Source organism: Hippichthys cyanospilos, chromosome 19 (assembly GCF_059441005.1).
Source record: "Hippichthys cyanospilos isolate Australia breed blue-spotted pipefish chromosome 19, RoL_Hcya_1.0, whole genome shotgun sequence".
NCBI classification, from domain to species: Eukaryota; Metazoa; Chordata; class Actinopteri; order Syngnathiformes; family Syngnathidae; genus Hippichthys; species Hippichthys cyanospilos.
In genome coordinates, this window is record NC_142387.1 from 11,634,307 (window position 1) to 11,653,105 (window position 18,799).

Sequence of the window (18,799 nt, forward strand, 5' to 3'; positions counted from 1 at the left end):
GTAGGTGGGTGGGTGGGTGGGTGGGTAGGTAGGTAGGCAGGTGGGTGGGTTGGGTAGGTAGGTATGTTGTGGGTAGGTAGGTGGGTGGGTGGTTAGGTGTGTGGGTGGGTAGGTAGGTAGGTGGGTTGGGTGCGTGGGTGGGTGGGTAGGTAGGTAGGTGGGTGGCTAAGTACGTGGGTGGATAGGTGTGTGGGTAGGTAGGTAGGTAGGTAGGTAGGTAGGTAGGTAGGTAGGTAGGTGGGTGGGTGGGTGGGTAGGTAGGTAGGCAGGTGGGTGGGTTGGGTAGGTAGGTATGTTGTGGGTAGGTAGGTGGGTGGGTGGTTAGGTGTGTGGGTGGGTAGGTAGGTAGGTGGGTTGGGTGCGTGGGTGGGTGGGTAGGTAGGTAGGTGGGTGGCTAAGTACGTGGGTGGATAGGTGTGTGGGTAGGTAGGTAGGTAGGTAGGTAGGTAGGTGGGTGAGTAGGTAGGTAGGCAGGTGGGTGGGTTGGGTAGGTAGGTATGTTGGTGGGTAGGTAGGTGGGTGGGTGGTTAGGTGTGTGGGTAGGTAGGTAGGTGGGTTGGGTGGGTGGGTGGGTGGGTAGGTAGGTAGGTGGGTGGGTGGGTGGCTAAGTACGTGGGTGGATAGGTGTGTGGGTAGGTAAGTAGTTAGGTAGTTAGGTAGGTATGTGGGTGGGTGGCTAAGTAGGTGGGTGGATAGGTGTGTGGGTAGGTAAGTAGTTAGGTAGGTAGGTAGGTAGGTATGTGGGTGGGTAGGTAGGTAGGTCGGTCGGTCTGTCTGTTTTTTTCTGACCATTGTAAAGTAGTATGCAGAGTTTTACAAACGGTCGACAATTATTGTGTTGTTTGCCTTTGTAGTAAGATTGTTATGCATGTTCCGACTGCAGCTGTACACTGGCTTAAAAGCTCAAGTCTAAATGATGTCCCCGGAGAACTGCCATGCGAGTAGTGTCTCTGCTTCCTCAGCCTTTCAAGACACCGCTAACCGCACTGTTCATGTCCACTGCCGCTCGCGACACCCACTCAACTTCAACATGTTTTCTACTGAAAAAGTCAGTTCTTAGCCAAGGAGGATCAAAGTGTGACTTTTTTTTTTTTTTTTTTAATTAGCTCGGTTTTCACACCATTTGCTGAGGGGGGAAAAAATCATTGATCCAAGGACAGCCCGTGACACTAAATGGCAAGCCTGTAAAGGCTTTTGACACTGCATTGAAGGCTGAATTTCACCCCGTTTATATAACCAGTCATAGCAGTTACGTACCTTGGTGAAATTCAATGGTGATCGTTAATGGGCTCAGGAATAAACATACACTCACATGTTTATTGTCTCGGCAAATTATGAATTCATAACTTTGTCTAAAACGACTTACAACAAACTTAATAAATGTCTTGAAATCTCTTCAGTTAACTTTGATTATATCCATATTGTAAAATTAGCTTAGTTGTTAGTTTGTTCCAACCGGAGATGGCCGACCAGAGCACATTAAGACAAACGGTCTTAAAATCGATAGAGAAAGCTTAAAAAGAAAGATAACTATTGTGTACTAAATTATATACCGTAATTCCCCAAATATAAGACGCACTTTTTTCCCCAAAAAATGAAAGCCGAAGGTATGGGTATGGGAACGAACTGATAAAGTAAGCTTTCACTGTCTCTTTTGTGTGTTTACAGTTGAACAAGGTTGCTCATATTGACATTGAGTTATTATGCTATTGAGAGTTTAGAGTTATTATTTGAGTTATTGTTATTACTTTGAGTATTACTATATTGTGATTGAAAAAGTTCTAAAGTATGTCATTAATTGAGGGTGCGCCTTATAATCTGGTGCGCCTTATATATGGAAACGTTTTTTAAATATGTCATTAATTGAGGGTGCGCTTTATAATCCGATGCGCCTTATAGTGCGTAAAACACGGTACTCTAAAAAAAGATTATACAGAGGGTTGAGTGGTGCTTTTTGAATATACGGATAGAAATGAAATTGTTTTTAAAACCTGATTAATCCGCAAAATAATCATTAGTCGCAGCCCGAGATTGGTGTGTTCAGGTGCGAAATCCTCCGCTCTCCGTTTCCGCAGACGACTGGTGTACATGTTTGAATCTCAAGTTGACGGGTTCATTGTGTCTTCACCTTGCAGCCTTACTGGAATCCATGACATGCGCTAACGCACTCTTAGAGCAGATGCAAATGAATCACTTTTACTACAGCGGATCTTTACACAAACATTACTGGGCTGTGTGGGATTTGTCTACAAATGCAGCTTTACAGAAGTTAACTTGTTGCGAGTTCAGTGTGGGCTCTGGAATCCATTAATTATAATCCTGTCAACATCTTTGCCATATGTGTGTGAGGAAGGTTGCCGCTGTCACTGCGGCGGCTTGACAGTTTTGCGGCTGGTTCAGTGAGGGTAGTGTGGGCTGGATACGCTCCCCTTCACTGGCAGGCAAAGGCTGCATTATGCTAATGTAACAACCAGAGAAAAAAAAAAAAAAAAAAAAAGACAGTCGAGGAAGAGAGATAGAGACTGAGGGGGATGAAACTAGGGGGGGGGGAATGCTAAGACGAGAGGAAAGGGTCCACGGTGTGAAAGCGAGCGAGAGAAGTCACATTGTCGATACGTGCGGGGGCAAACATGTTGTCATCCGCTGCATTTAGATGTCCCCCGATTCCTCCTCTTCACACGCCATTTAAATTGGGTTAGACGTGTGTTGCTGAGCGAGTTCAAACGCATTTACAGAAACACCAAAATCCTTTCAAAGAGATACCAAACGAACGTCGCCGAGCGGGTAGCTTAGCCGCGTCCGTTTTGGGTTCCGTGCGTGTTCATATCCGAAAATAGTCACATTTTGAACACCCTAAAAAATAGAAATCCAAAATGAATTCAACAGTTTTGAGCTGGGGGTTCCAAAATTGTTTTTGGTCACATAAACATCTAAGCACGACGGTGGGTATTTGAGATTTGAACACGGTTTCTGCAAGTATGAGCAAATCTTTATTTAAAGGGACAATGTGTAAGATTTAGGCCGTTTTTTATGACGGACAGCAGCAGGTGATGCATTTCCCCTTGTCCGTAGCTGTAACAAACATGGCAGCCACTGGAGGAGTGCCACCCCCCTTGTAATATAATATAATAACTAGACATTATGTTTAAAACATACGGTCATTAAGATGCATTTTTTTTCATTTATAATCATTTCTTTATTTCTTTTGAATGAAAAACGGTCCAACTCTTACATATTGTCCCTTGCAGTGGCCTGACAGTAGTAGTACAATTTCTTTTCAAATTAAGAGCAAATTGATTGGAACATGAAGCAACTTGTTGTAAATGGTGTTATTGTGACTTCTCTGCAAAATGGCGCATATCTTTATTGTGATTACCATAATTCCCCAAATATAGGATGCACTTGTGTGTAAGATGCACTCTTAATTTTAGGGTAAAATGTTCAATTGTTGTGGGATTTTTGGTGGGATTAGTAAAATAGTCTCGAAAAACAAATGGTCCTTCTGGGTGTTTTTTATTTGACGCTTCAAATCCGCAAGTTGACAGAACAGCAAAGGAGTGTGCGGGGATAAGTAAAAATGAAAATTCATATTCACTCACACAGGAGAGAACGCCTACAAGATAAAAACCAGCCCCAGTGTAAAAGTAATTAAAACAAGAACCATGAAATACAATATGTCAGCGTCGGACTCTTATATGTCAAGGTCGGTATTCTATCTACACAAAGAGGTCCCATGTATTTTAAAGTGAAAGGGACTTTGTTATAAACATAGACAGGTGGTCAATAAACAATAAAATTTATGTATTTATTTTCCATTTCAATGTATTACCATGAATAGGACACATATAAGACTATAAACCTATAGCAATACAGAATAAATCTCTTCTTTGTAAATTCTTCATGTTTTCCCATTCATATCTGTATGTTATTTATTTTTAGCCGGTTAGGTGTGTTTCAGATTTTCCTCATCGTCAACAACACGGTTCATTTTCCGATAAAAAAAAAAAAACCTTTTCTAACAAGTTTATAATCATGTGTGTATCTGCCAAAATTATAAAAAGTGTCAATTTGAACACATTTCTGTGTTCTCTAGCCGGCGCACGCACTATTAATTGAATCAAAAACATCATAAATTTTACACGATCCTCTCCGTTGTAGTAATATTCCTGCGTGTGAACAAGGATTGACTCGGACGTTGGTTCAGTCTGCTCGTTTCTTTTATTGAAGATAATGCCATCTAATGAAAAGCTATCTAGTCTTTCATTTACTGTTTATAGGATGCACCCATATTTTTGGCCTTCATTTTTGGGAAAATTGTGTCTCATATTTGGGAAATTACGGTAGTTTTATACTGAAGTGCATTGTCATTAAAAAATTTCCAACCGTTACACGATCGTGACGAATGCATTTCCAATTTTTATGAAATAAGACACAGCACCACACATACCAAATAGGATTTACTTTTATACTTGAGTTGTACAGCGACTGTTTATAATTGTTTTTTTTTTTTTAACAGAATTTATTCGTAACATTAGCTAGCTAATGACATGGTTAAAAATCAAAATAAATCACCGATCAGGCACGAAACATGCCAAGAAACTTAAAGACAATGACCAGAAACAAGACAAAAAGGCCTTACGGTATTTGTTAAAAAAGTTCCCCGAGATCTTGGAATAGAAAACAAAAAACCATGAAAAACAGGGTTGGAGAAAAACAAGGGGCCATAGTATAAGCCTGGAAAAAAAACTTGCACATGCCACATTGTCTCACATCACTAAAAATCGGTGAAAAATAATCAGTATGCATTGTTTACGTCACTTTTATATTCCGCCTCATAAAGAGCTTTCCACTTGGCTTTATCTAACAATGACAAATAGTGACTAGCGCCGCCGATGGCATGGAGGGTTATTACATCTCATGCATGCCGAAAAGCTACTTAATAGTCAGCGCCCGTGTCCGCCCATTGCGGTAATTTCCATCATTTTTCCGGCGAGACTGGGTAGGCGCCGGCCATTAATCGCAATCATGCATCCAGGCATTTATATTACAATACATAGATGTACCTTTTTGTGTTTCAGCACTCACGTTGAAATGTGGCATTTCATATTCGTATCTGCTAATGAAAACCTATAGTAATGCATCGACTGTAATGACACATTCTGAAAAGGCGAGTCAAGGACTGCAAACGTCTCGGTAAGCCATAAGTACTTTTTACTAAGGCTTTTTATACGCGCGTTTTTTTCGGAAGCATGGGAGCATTTTACGGCACTATCAAATATAGGCTATGATCTGATATATAGACGAGGGAATGCTCTCTTGCCGTAAGATAAAATATGTCAATGCGCACTCAATAAGGCAAATGCAAAAGCTAGCATGGCGAGCGTATCCACTCGCGGAAAGATAAATGTTGCCAAGCTGCAGTGTTTTAAGAGAACACTCAAATCACTCTCACTGAAGGTGAATCTCATTAATCATCGTTTCTTGTCGCGCATGAAAACTGGGGCTAGCGATTTGACCGTTCCGTATTCAGCGGTGGGCAAAAAATATTGTATATATACACACACGCACATTTGATATTGCCGATAAAAAATTCATGTCTGCTCACGAGATGAAGTGGAGACAATGTCCTCCCCTTCACCTTCGTAAATTAGCCACTTCACCTTCTCAAATTGGCATTACAGCCCTTGACTTGTTCCGCGTTTATTTTTGTGGAGTTGGTTCGTCACAGACGGACGCCGGTTTTGCCAATCGGCGATGGAGCGGCGAGAATTTTGTAAAATGACCTTGTGGTAAAGGAAGCGACGGCAACGCGGGTGAAATGAAACGATGAAAAGACGGGGCCCGAGTCACCGATGGATGGTGAATCGGCAAAATTTCCTAAAATTCCCATTTTGTTGTGAGGAAGTGACGATGGAAACACGGGCAAAATAAAACGATGGACTGATGATATTGATGATAATGGTTTGAAAAAAATGGTGGACTGACAATGACAAAATGGGGCCCAGAACACAGACAAATGACGAACGGTCCAGAAAAAAATTCGTGAAATTCCCATTTCGTGGTGAGGACTTGACGGAAACACAAGTAAAATAAAACAATGGACTGACGATTATGGTTTGATTTTGTTTGAAAAAAAATGGTGGACTGACGATGACTGAATGACGCCCAGGAGACCAACAAATTATGAGTGACGATCCAGTAAAAAAATCGTAAAATGCCCATTTCGTGGTGCGGACAGAAAAACGGGTAAAATGAAACAATGGATTGATGATTATGGTTTGATTTTGTTTGAAAAAATGGCCGACTGACGATGATGGAATGGGGCTCAGAGACCAAAAATGATCTGGGACGATTCAGTAAAAATATTGTAAAAAAAAAAAAAAATGGTAAGGACAAGACGACGGAAGCACCGGTAAAATAAAACAATGAACTGACGATTATGGTTTGATTTAGTGTGAAAAAAAATGGCAGACTGAAGATAACTTAATGGGGCCCAGGAGTTCACCAAATGACGAGTGACGATCCAGTAAAAAAATCGTAAAAAAAACATTTCGTGGTGAGGACGTTGACAGAAGCACAGGTAAAATCAAATCATGGACTGACGATTAGGGTTTGTTTTTGTTTGAAAAAAATGGCGGACTGACGATAACAGAATGGGGCCCAGGAGACCACCAAATGATGAGTGACGATCCAGTAAAAAAAATCGTAAAACGCCCATTTCGTGGTGAGGACGTGACGACGAAAACACGGGTAAAATAAAACGATAGAATGACGATTTTGGTCAATGACAAATCGGCGCCCGGGACACAGAAAAATGTTGAATGACGATCCAGTGAAAATTTCGTGAAATTCTCACCTTATGGTGAGGAAGTGACGAAACGTGATTAAAATAACGACTGACCATTACAGTTTAGTTCCGTAAACCCAAATCTCAGGTGTCATTATTCTAGTACCCAGGGATGCAACGTGAGAACGAGCCATAAAGATTTACAGGTATTTTGTCCATAATTACTCATGCTCGGGCTCAGCTTTTCGACGGAGACGGTGTCGTTCATCAGCTAAATTCTTGGACCAATCGGAGCACGGATGTGCTCTCAGGGCGATAAATCCTAACAAATCCTTTTGCCCTCGCCAGGTTATGAGTGTGATGCCTCTCTTTTCTCGAAGTCAAACGGGCTCCTGGCAGCCACAACTCACCCGAGTGCCGTTATAATATCACACATTCGGGTTGGGATGAAGAGAGGACCGGCAATTACCCTCATTCCTTATGAATGGGAGGAAGAAAAAAAAATCATAAAATGGACAAAATTTTTGAAAAAGTATGAATCATGATTTTTGCTCATTATAATTTGGAAAAATTAAATAACACTCAAAGGGTAGTCTGTTCCATTATGCTGGGATCTCCAAAAAACATTTTTAGGCATTTTTATACATTTTTTTTTGTATTTTTTTTTAATACAATATGTGTCTTGCCTCATTTTTATTGTTTTATTGTCATTGTATTCATTTAAATGAATGGAAAATATTTTGTTAGCTTTTTTTGACGTAAGCATGCGCTCGTGTTTATTTTTATTTAATTATTGCTGTTATTGCATCAGTTTGTGAATATACAACAATATATTTGTATATATGTTTTTTAAAATTTTTTATACAATGTGTCTTCCATCATTTTTATAATTTTATCATGAATTTATTCATTTAAATGAATGGAAAAAAAAAATGTTTTTTTGACGTAAGCATGCACTCATTTCTTTATTTTTATTGCTGTCATTGAATCCGTTTGTGAATATACAACAAAAAATTTAATGATTTTACCCCCTGTGTAATGTTATTTTTTTTTATTTATTTATTCTCCCAAGTCATCCCGAAAACCAATGCAAACCACCTTTGGATTTCCGTGTCTGATTGGATACTTTTGATCTATATTTGTCGTGGCATCTTTAGGTGTATTTTATGCAGGAAATTTTCAACCTGAATTAAACTTGTGTAGGTCTGTGTCAAACATTAAAAAGAACTTAAAAGAATGAAAAAAAAAAAGTGCTTTCATGTTCCAATTAATTTGCTCTTAATTTGAAAAGGAAACTATACAGATCCTGCCACGAGATTAAAACGCATTAACTTAATCAGAAACCTTATTAAAATCTCACAAACGTTTTTCAAGTCATCAATCAGAAAGACTGAGACTCAACACATGAAGTGTCCATTTTTTTGTCAGCAACACGGCCGTGATGTCCACTACTGAGCACATTAGGACTTAGTTGGGTATCTCCAATGAGTCCAAAGCAAAACCAAACTACTGTGGGCATAAATAAATGTCTCATGAGGACAAACCAGATTCGTCCCCCTCTCAAACTAATTTGCCACCACTTCCACTTTTTCTCATTTTCTAATCAAGCGCGTTCAAATGACTTCTCCGTATTTTCCAAACGGAACACGCCGCATTCTTATTAATCATTCGGGATACGACTCATACCCCTTAAAATAGAATCTGTTTGCAATTTTGATCGGGCAACACACTTTCAGAACGTAACGTGACAAGAAAGCAGGTCATTAAAATGCTTTGTGAAAAGCCGAGTGAGGCGCGCACGCTTTTCAAAGCATTTTTAGCCACGACAGAAAGTTATTAAGCTCAAACTGGCTTCATTTCTTCAGAGGTCTCCGAATGCCCATATGTCTCGCGTATCCCACCCACATTTAAATATTACATTGTTACCCTCAGCGCGCGCTCTCATAAGCTGTCAGTTCGGAAAAGCGCTTATTAGACTTTATATTGGTTTAAGATTCAACTGTCAGCATGAAACAATAGCAGCTGATTGAGCATTATGTTGGTGATATTGGAGATTATGCAGTTGGGAATAAACAAGAGAAGAAGAAAGACTTCATCCGTAATATGCGAGGGGTCAGTGAGTGAGGGAAATGTAAGTTCATAAAACTAATTTTATGCTCAATTTCATTGTTTTAAAAAGGCAGATTCTGCCCCATACTAGAATGGTTGGACCCAACTTGTCACGTGCCTCCACTCGTTACCTGTCGAGGTCTTGGTTTCTTTTTGGGAACACATCTCGACTACGGTCCCAAAAGAGGACGCTTTGAGTTGAATATTTTTCTGTGGACAAATTTTTATTTATAATTACTTCTTGTTTAGAACAGGTGTGACACTTTATGTTCATTATTTTTGTGGACAAATATTTACTAAGAATTAAGTTATTGATTTATTTTTGTCAACAGATCTTTACTGTCATCCCAAAACATGACACTGTATATTAAATATTTTTCTGTGGACGAATATTTATTATTATTTTTCTTTTTGAGAAAAGGTCTGACACTTTCTGTTGATAATTTTTTGTGGGCAAATATTTATAATTATTTTTCATTTTGTGAACAGGTCTGACATTTTATGTTGATTATTTTTGTGGATAAATATTTATTAATAATTAAATTATTTATTTATTTTTGTGAACAGATTTCTACTGTAGTTTATGTTTAATATTTTTCTGTGGACAAATATTTATGATGATTTTTCCATTTGAGAAAAGGTCTGAAACTTTATATGAATATGTTTTATTGGACAAATATATATATATTAATAATTATTTCTTTTTGATAACAGAATTCTTCTATGATCCAATAATCCATTATCAAGATGACATCTAAAAATGCGGTGCAGAGTGTGTGGAAAATATGGTAAATACATGGATACAATTATTACACAGTGATAATATTCAAGGACCTGAGAAAAAAAAACAAAAATTGGTTCTTTTGTTTTGCTCTGAGTCCTTCCCTGCATTTTAATAGACCCCAAAGGCGTAATCAATTTGGCCGAAAGATGGTAATTGGTTTTGAGGATGACATTTTGAAGTGCTTGTGAAAATAAAGAACAAACTGAACAATCAGACAGCGCTATAAAATATGAAAAAAATAACACTTATGTAGTCTACTATTTAAAATAGCATTCTAAAAAATGGGTACTACTACTGTACACAGAAAAAGCGTACCAGTCAAAAGTTTAGAAACCCCTTCAAATTCACGCCATTACCCGATAAACGTTAAACCCCTTAACTGGCTTTGGTTACGTGTTACACTTATATTAAATTGTTGTGTTTCAATTGTAAAACGGAAGAACCACAGACATTGTGTTAACTTTAAGTGTAAGTACGAACATAGAAAAAAGGATTAGTATGAGTGTAGACTGAAGTAGACCAGCGTCTGACGAATAACGGACCAAAAAAAAAAAAAAACGTCAAATTTCGTCCTCTAGTGGTGGCGAAAGTTTGAAAGGGGGCGGGGCTCTGACAAAAGTCAGACCAGCAAAAAGAAATCGGTTGCCTACCGCTTGAAAATGGGTTTAAAAATGTGTGAAAAGCAGCATGTCAAAAAAGTCAACATATAGCGGCAATAACATACATTGGCATAAATGGAAATATTACAGTTGTAGTGGAATATATGTTTACCGTTATACTGGCTGATAAAATGACAAAAAAAAAATAGACACCCTGTTCCAGGATAAAGAGGAAAAACCCTGAACCTGCTTACATTTTTTCAATGTCCGGAAAAAATCACAATGACAGAACACAAGCTGAAGGATCCAACTTGGTATTTGAAAAGGGAAGTCTATAAAAGAATCTGTTAAGTCGAGTTTTCATCAAGCTGCTTTGCTATGATTTAAATTTGGTTCTCTTGCTGGCACGCCGGACGGGGGGGGGGGGGGTTTGTTTTGCTTGTGTGACTTCTATTTTCTAATTAAGTCTTCAGGTTACCTGACAGGAAATTTTCGTCATGGCATGCCGGGACTTTAGAGGCTATTTTAAACGGCGGTTTTACTAGACGATCATAACAGCTTTTGATATTTTCAGTTTGCCCCCGCAGGAATTAAATACCGTATTTCTCAGAGTAAAAGGCGACCTCGCATGTTCATTTGGGGGGAATTTAACAAAAATGTTGATAGTGCATTTTGTGGTGGTGAAGGACTGGCTTCAGTTGGGAGCGGTTGCTGTCGGTGCGCATGCGTTGTTCCTTCCCTGTGACATCTGGCCCACAAGTGCCTGTGATGTTGTCATTAATGTTTTCCTAATATGTCTAAAATGAGTTTGTTTGTTTGTTTTTTTGGCCAACTTGTGACTAGATAAAATGCTAGCAAGTGTTCGTTTTCATCTTCAGCTTGTTATACAGTGGACCCCGCGGTTACGGCGTCCCCGGCTTGCGTTTATTTCATTTTAGTTTTTCGTCCCCTCTTTAAGTCGTTTTCCCCACTTTACAGCATCAACAACAATTACAAAATTCAAACTTCATCAGTGTGCGCGCATATGACTGCAAGTCGTACCATGCTCATATGTCACTACATGTGTCACTAAGATGCCGGTCTGCTATTGGTCGGCGTCACGCCGGCATGGTAAAGACTTGATCTCGTTAGGTCTTTCGTCTTTCGCGGGTAAAACGGGCGTCCGGCAGTGACAAATGAATTATTTTTTCCATTTCTTTTATAATTTCTGTCACTTTCTAAATGCTTCAGCTTTTGAAAAGGATTCATAATGTCCAGATCTTTTTTGGGCGTTGGGGAGGGGTCAGATTTTCTCACCGTCCCTCCAAATAATTTTTGTTGAAATAGAAATTGAATGCATTTTATTTTTTATGATGTATCCAGTATTCACTCTAGACTGTCCTTCAAATTCGTCGTTTCACTTTCGAGCATATTTTCAATTTGTGTCAGACACGAACAAAGACGTACAAACTTTGATACATTTTATGAAACCAAGTTTTGATAACCTTGGATAATAAATATATTTTAAGCAGCTTCTCGGCAGTACAAGGTATATTTCCACGGAACTAACTTTGAAAATATAAACGCATTACTTTGATGAGATGTGTGTTAATATGTGGTTTTAACTTGTATGCTTTGAGAAACATAACTCATAAATATTGGCTTGTCACAGAAAGTGTACGCTGCAAAAAATAGCTTTAAATATACAGCTCAATGTTCCTGGTACTGACAGGCTAATAACAGTTGTTTGTGGTGGAGTTTTTTTTTTTTTTTTTTTTTTTTTTTTATAACATGCTCAGAATGACAGTTTACAAATATAAATCAATATGAGCTAATATTAACAAAACTGCTTTGCTTACTTATCTTTTTTGCCGTTTTCACGACGTAGAGCAGTGGTATACTCCATTATCCGGTGAAAAATATGTATTTTTACCCGAAAACATTTTTAAAAACAAGTGCTGTGTCAATCCTCCAACTCAGTTTGATGCTGAAAATAAATAAAAATGTATAATAATAATAATAATGATAATAATACATGTAAATTGATCTGAAACATAACTAACAATATCTTAAATATTTTAACCCGGAGAAAAAGTCATAAAAAGGGGCTGATTTTTTTTTTCTCATTAATCAGTAATGTGATTTAGACAAAAATGTTGACAGCAATTTAAAGTTTTTAACACCTGCAGATTTTGACATTGAAAGTGCCACAGCGCCACCTAGTGCGATACATGTGCTATACATTACACAGCACAAAAGCAAATCTATTTTCCCTATGCGCCCCATTATTTGAAGACTGTGATATAGTAAGGCACTTCAGGGGGTATTTTTAACAGGATTGTTTCTTTTCAAATTAATAGCAAATTAATTAGAACATGAGGTTTTACATGTCATTAGTGGCACAATTTTCCATCAGACGTTGATCTTTTGGCATTACTGAATAATATATATGCCTCGAGATACCAGTTCAAACGGAATTCCAAAGTTTATTACATCAGACATTGCACAACATTCTGTTGGAAGTCTTTTTTTTTTTTTTTTCCAAAAATGCTCTGCGCAAGTTAGGGGATACATGGCTGGAAAAAAAAATCAAAAGGAATATATCATTGGAAACAGGTTGAGAAACATATACATTGCAAACTTCTGATATATGTGCAGTCAGACTTGGGCATTGAATTGTTTTCCTTCAACCACTCAAATTATTCAATGGCGTCAGTTCTATCCATAAATGTCGGTTGAATTTATTAATGCCAACAAAAAAATTGAAAAATGGTATGGTTTGTCTTGTATGTCCAGGTGCAATCGCATAGAAATGTCAAAATCGCTGCATTTTGGAATTTTACATGTTTTAATCATCTGCTGGAAATTTCAGCTCCCTGATGTTTTTGTTTTATATCGATTCTTCAATGATATCACAAAAATAAAAAAATTTCCATAATTTGTGTGTGTGTATATATATATATATATATATATATATATATATATATATATATATATAAAATTTAATGTTGTTTTAATGATATGACAGGAACAATTTTCAAATTAAGAGCAAATGAGTTGGAACAAGAATCCACTTATTCCCAAATTCAATGTCATTGCATGGCTTCATTTTGTTTATGTTCCCTCTTAATAAACGTGTCAAATGTTCTATCTTAGTGAGAAAAATACATCTAGGGAGTCCGCAAAAGAAAACATAAACGGCACGGCACTCTATTTTTCAGACTTATTTTTTCATCCAAAAACCCTTTGTGCTGGTTAGGGAGTACTTGAAGACTTTTTGACAAATGCTAAAGGTCCAACTGAAATGGCCGATAATTAAAAAAAAAAAAGCAACATTAGGGTGTCTGATGGTCCTCAGCTCGGACCCAAGCGATCCATAGCGGACTCGCGGAAGATTAAAATGTTAAGTGGTTGGCTGGAGGCAGCGGCGGAGCCCTCATCGCTTCTCGCGCGCTTTCATAAAAGTAATTCGCTTATTGATCGAGCAGTCAAAAGTGATGTGTGTTGGAGACCAGAGGGCTTTGACAAGGTTGATCTATGGAGGAGGTGAAAGACACAAGCGGGCGGGATGGAGGAGATAAGGCAGGTTCACATAATTAAGTCACAAATGCCAAGTCGATAATGTGCGCTGTAGTGATATGACAGCTACTTTAGTCCCGGAAAAAAAATGTTGACCGGCTAACATAAATATTGAATCCTTCTCACGTGACTCCGCGGGCTTGCTATCGGTCCACGTTTTCCTTTTGTTTTTTGAAGGGAAAAGTTGACCAAACTAGGTAAATTGCGTTAGTAGATTAAACAGTTTTACTAGTGATTAACGTCTTTGTTTCTTCGCTGGTGAGGGAGCAGTTACTAGAATAAAATTTGTCAGGTTCAGGAATCCGTTTACTAAACAACAAACAGGAAGGAAGACGAGGCCATTTTACTCGCGAGGAGAGCGGACAGGAACCTGCACTTTCTTAGAACTTTCTATCCGTCCCTCTTTTGTTCATTGGGGTTCGCCTTACGTAATTAGGAAACCAATTGCCGCCCTGAAAGGTTAGGGGACATTATTAACAGTTTCTGATAGTGGGGTATGTAGGTGTGAGTTAATACACTATCAGTCCATGAAATCACTGCTATCTTCTTTCGCAGGAACATGGCGACACACCCTGGACTGTTCCATCCTGTGATTGATCATCGTGTCTGTGATTTGGTCAGTTGGTCATCATGCCTTTGATTCACTACAGCTACAGAAGACATGACAATTCAAACAGAAAATATCCATGTTTACCAATATACATATTGCAGAAACATTATTAACAATCATTTTCTGATAGTGGGGGGATGTAGGTGTTAATACATACACTATCAGTCCATGAAATCACTGTGATCTTCTTTCGCAGGAACATGGCGACAGACCCTGGACTGTTCCATCCTGTGATTAGGTCATCGTGTGATTTGGTCAGTAGGTCATCATGCCTTTGATTCACTACAGCTGCAGAAGACATGACAATTCAAACAGAAAATATCCATGTTTACCAATATACATATTGCAGAAACATTATTAACAATCATTTTCTGATAGTGGGGGATGTAGGTGTTAATACATACACTATCAGTCCATGAAATCACTGTGATCTTCTTTCGCAGGAACATGGCGACAGACCCTGGACTGTTCCATCCTGTGATTAGGTCATCGTGTGATTTGGTCAGTAGGTCATCATGCCTTTGATTCACTACAGCTGCAGAAGACATGACAATTCGAACAGAAAATATCCATCTTTACCGATATACATATTGCAGAAACAAATATGGGTTAATACAATCGAATACAATTATTCTAAGAAGAATATTTCACAGGGAGTACGTCAAAGTCAAAGAGCATGTTGTCCTTTTGGTTTCCAAACGAAGGACGGCATGATTTTGTATTTCATTTGAAGTTGGTATCAGAGAGGCCTAGAGTCTTGTCGGAAATTAGAAGCATCCTTCCATCTTCAAAAGGCGCAGCTTCAATCAACCGCAGACCCAAAGCAGCAGAGAGATTTTCATATCACTCGGATCGAGCTACAAGAGCGCCCGGTGGCTTTAAGCCTGTGACTTCTTTATAATATCCTTGCGGTATCTTTGGACAAATCATCCTCTAATTGCTCCAGCAAAGCACCGATGATGACGAGAGTGGGAGAAGTCGAAGATAAGGCTGTCAAATCCTTAATGATCAGAGCGTGGCTCTGGGATAGTCGGGACAGTGGAAGCTAATTAATTATACGGCCGATGACGACCCCCCACGGAGTCAATCTAACACCTCCTTTTTCTTCCAATCAGAAAGAGGAAGGAGCACTTGTTTCAAAACATTCTGTGAAGAAACTTTAGAGAACTAAACTCCTTTACGGGCAGTTGATTTAATCAGATGTAGTTTACGATCTCGTTCACTGCCAGCCCTGTTAAAATGGATCTTTGACGGATACGGCCGTCAATGGCAGTGAATGAGGGTAGTTAAGAATCTTGGAGCTGCAGTCTTTCAAAGATGCTCCAAACTCCACAGAAACATATCAAACTGTGGCTTTAGGACATTGAAGGGGTTTCGGAACTCATTCTTACTATCTGGTAGGCCGCTCCACGGCCGATACCTTATATGGACACTCGACTCTGAAATAGTCTTTAGCTCCACAATAATTTCCCAAAGTGTGCAGGCATGCCATTTTTTTTTTTTTAACTAAAATGTGTTTTCGTGTGGAAAGAGATAATCAAGTATTTCAGCTTAATTATTACGATTAGGGCTGCAGCTATGAAATATTTTGGTATTCGGATATCCTTCTAAAAATACTAATATATATATATATATATATATATATATATATATATATATATATATATATATATATATTGGTATAGTTCTGAAGTTGCTTCTTTTTTGTTTGCTTTTTTTTTATACTGCGCAAAATCTTTATTTAAAAAGTGAAATAAACTGCAACAGAATTTATGAAAAAAAATACATCAAATATTTATTTAAAAGGCGAAATAAACCTGCAACAGATATGGTCCCAAATGAAAATCCACAAAGTGGAGTTATTTTTTGTTTGTTTTTTTTAAATAAACTTCATTTCGGTCACAAATGGAAGTCCATGCTAGATTGAAACTACAATAACCAACTTGCGGTGTAGCAAAGAAATGCCAAATTCAAGTTTTATTTCATTCGTGTCTACAAAGTAATAACTGCGACACATGGGAGTTGTAAAAGTGTATTTGCTATACTTCATGTCCCCATTAAGGTTGCAATTAACATACATGCAAAAAAAATGCATTCACCCTAAAAATCTGTCTTTACATAATCATGTGTATATTTAATGCCCTCGTTCATCACCCTCAGTTAAAATTTCAACGAGCATATCAAAAAAGTTGAACTTCGTATTAGATGTGGGTATGATTTGAATCCATTCTCTCAAGAGACCGACATGTCCCCAGCTCTCGGTCCCCTCACACATGACACAGATCTTGATGTTGTTTAATCAGTGTGAATTGCAAGAAGATTGCTCACGGAGTGGCATATTTTGATTCCATCTGGACCGTACACGTATATTAACACGTGCTGCCAAATCTGTTCCCAAAGGCAAGTGACCTACATTGCAAGCTCGCGCTGGAACGCGGCCATTATAATTTGTCAAAGTCCGTGTTGATATATAAATGCCGCGTCATCTACTTACGAACATACTTGGCCGAGTAACAACAGTCAAATGTTTATTGCTCAACAACTTAAACCCGGGGGAACCAAACAATATTTTGATATAACATAAAAAAGACGATTTCAAACGGTATAAGCAGGTCATCTGTGTGTAAAGATGCTTGGATGAGTAACAGCGGTCAAATGTTTATTACTCAACAAATTAAAACCAGAGGAACACCACCAATATTTTGATAGATTATAAAAAGACGATTTCATACGGTATAAGCTTGTCATCTACATATAAAGATACTTGGATGCGTAACAACGGTCAAATGTTTATTACTCAACTTAAAACCTGTGGAAAACCACCAATATTTAGGTATAATATAAAAAGACGATTTCAAATGGTAACAGCACGTCATGTACGTATAGTTACTTGGCTGAGTAACAACAGTCAAATGTTTATTACTCAACAAACCCAAGGAAACCCACCAATATTTTGATATAACATAAAAAAGACGATTTCATACGGTATAAGCTTGTCATCTACATATAAAGATACTTAGGTGCGTAACAACGGTCAAATGTGTATTACTCAACTTAAAACCCGTGGAAAACCACCAATATTAAGGTATAAAAAGACGATTTCAAACGGTAACAGCCCATCAAGTACGTATAGAAACTTGGCTAAGTAACAACAGTCAAATGTTTATTACCCAACAAACCCGAGGAAACCCACCAATATTTTGATATAACATAAAAAAGACGATTTCATTCAGTATACGCTCGTCATCTACATATAAAGAAACTTGGGTGAGTAACTACAGTCAAATGTTTATTATTCAACTTAAAACTCGTGGAAAACCACCAATATTAAAGTATAAAAAGACGATTTCAAACGGTAACAGCACATCAAGTACGTATAGCAACTTGGCTAAGTAACAACAGTCAAATGTTTATTACTCAACAAACCCAAGGAAACCCACCAATATTTTGATATAACATAAAAAAGACGATTTCATATGGTATAAGCACGTCATCTACGTATAAAGATACTTGGGTGCGTAACAACGGTCAAATGTTTATTACTCAACTTAAATCCTGTGGAAAACCACTAATATTTAGGTATAATATAAAAAGACGATTTCAAACGGTAACAGCACGTCATCTACGTATAAAGATACTTGGGTGCGTAACAACGGTCAAATGTTTATTACTCAACTTAAAACCTGTGGAAAACCACCAATATTAAGGTATGAAAAGACGATTTCATACGGTATAAGCACGTCATCTACATCTAAAGCGACTTGACTTAGTAACAACAGTTAAATGTTTATTACTGAACAACTTCAAACCCGGGGGAACACCTCCAATATTCATATATAACATAAAAAGATGAAATGACGATTTCAAACGGTAAAGATTTTTTTTTTTAATTTTTGCAAGACCACCATAAAGAAACATAATCCCTGCCTTTGTTGATCACCACCAACCTCTCTGTTGTTTTTTCAACCTCCTACCGCTCTTCATTCATATGTAGACATATATTTTATGTAAAGGGATTGAGCAAGGATTCCATTTCGCAGTTTAAAAAAAAAAAAAAGAATTTCCAACCTCTGTAGTTCAAGGATGATCATAGCACAAAGCTCTCAGTCATCTCTATTTGAAAGCTCCAACATGCTTGGATGAAACGGGGTGGGAAATGTGCGGGTTGGAGGATTTGGCAACTATTTTCCTTTTGTCTGCCATGCGGACAATGAATGATACTGGCAAGATTCCAAGCATAGATTGTAATTTTCATCTGATGTCATTTTTAAAAAAAAAATGTGTTTGTGTTGAAAGATGTGCAATACAGTATAATGTCACTTTAATCCAGTGCTTTTCAATTATTTTTTGCA

General features: G+C 37.9%; 1 long non-coding RNA gene across 1 annotated transcript in view; it reads left to right on the forward strand.

Annotated features, from left to right (window-relative positions):
* The window catches only part of LOC148407910 (uncharacterized), a 75,626-nt gene extending 60,872 nt beyond the window's left edge, over positions 1-14,754 (forward strand). Inside the window, exon 3 of the long non-coding RNA XR_015863678.1 lies at positions 14,644-14,754. This is a non-coding gene — a long non-coding RNA (uncharacterized LOC148407910). The remainder of the gene's footprint in view (positions 1-14,643) is intronic.
* The last annotated feature ends 4,045 nt before the right edge of the window (positions 14,755-18,799 follow it).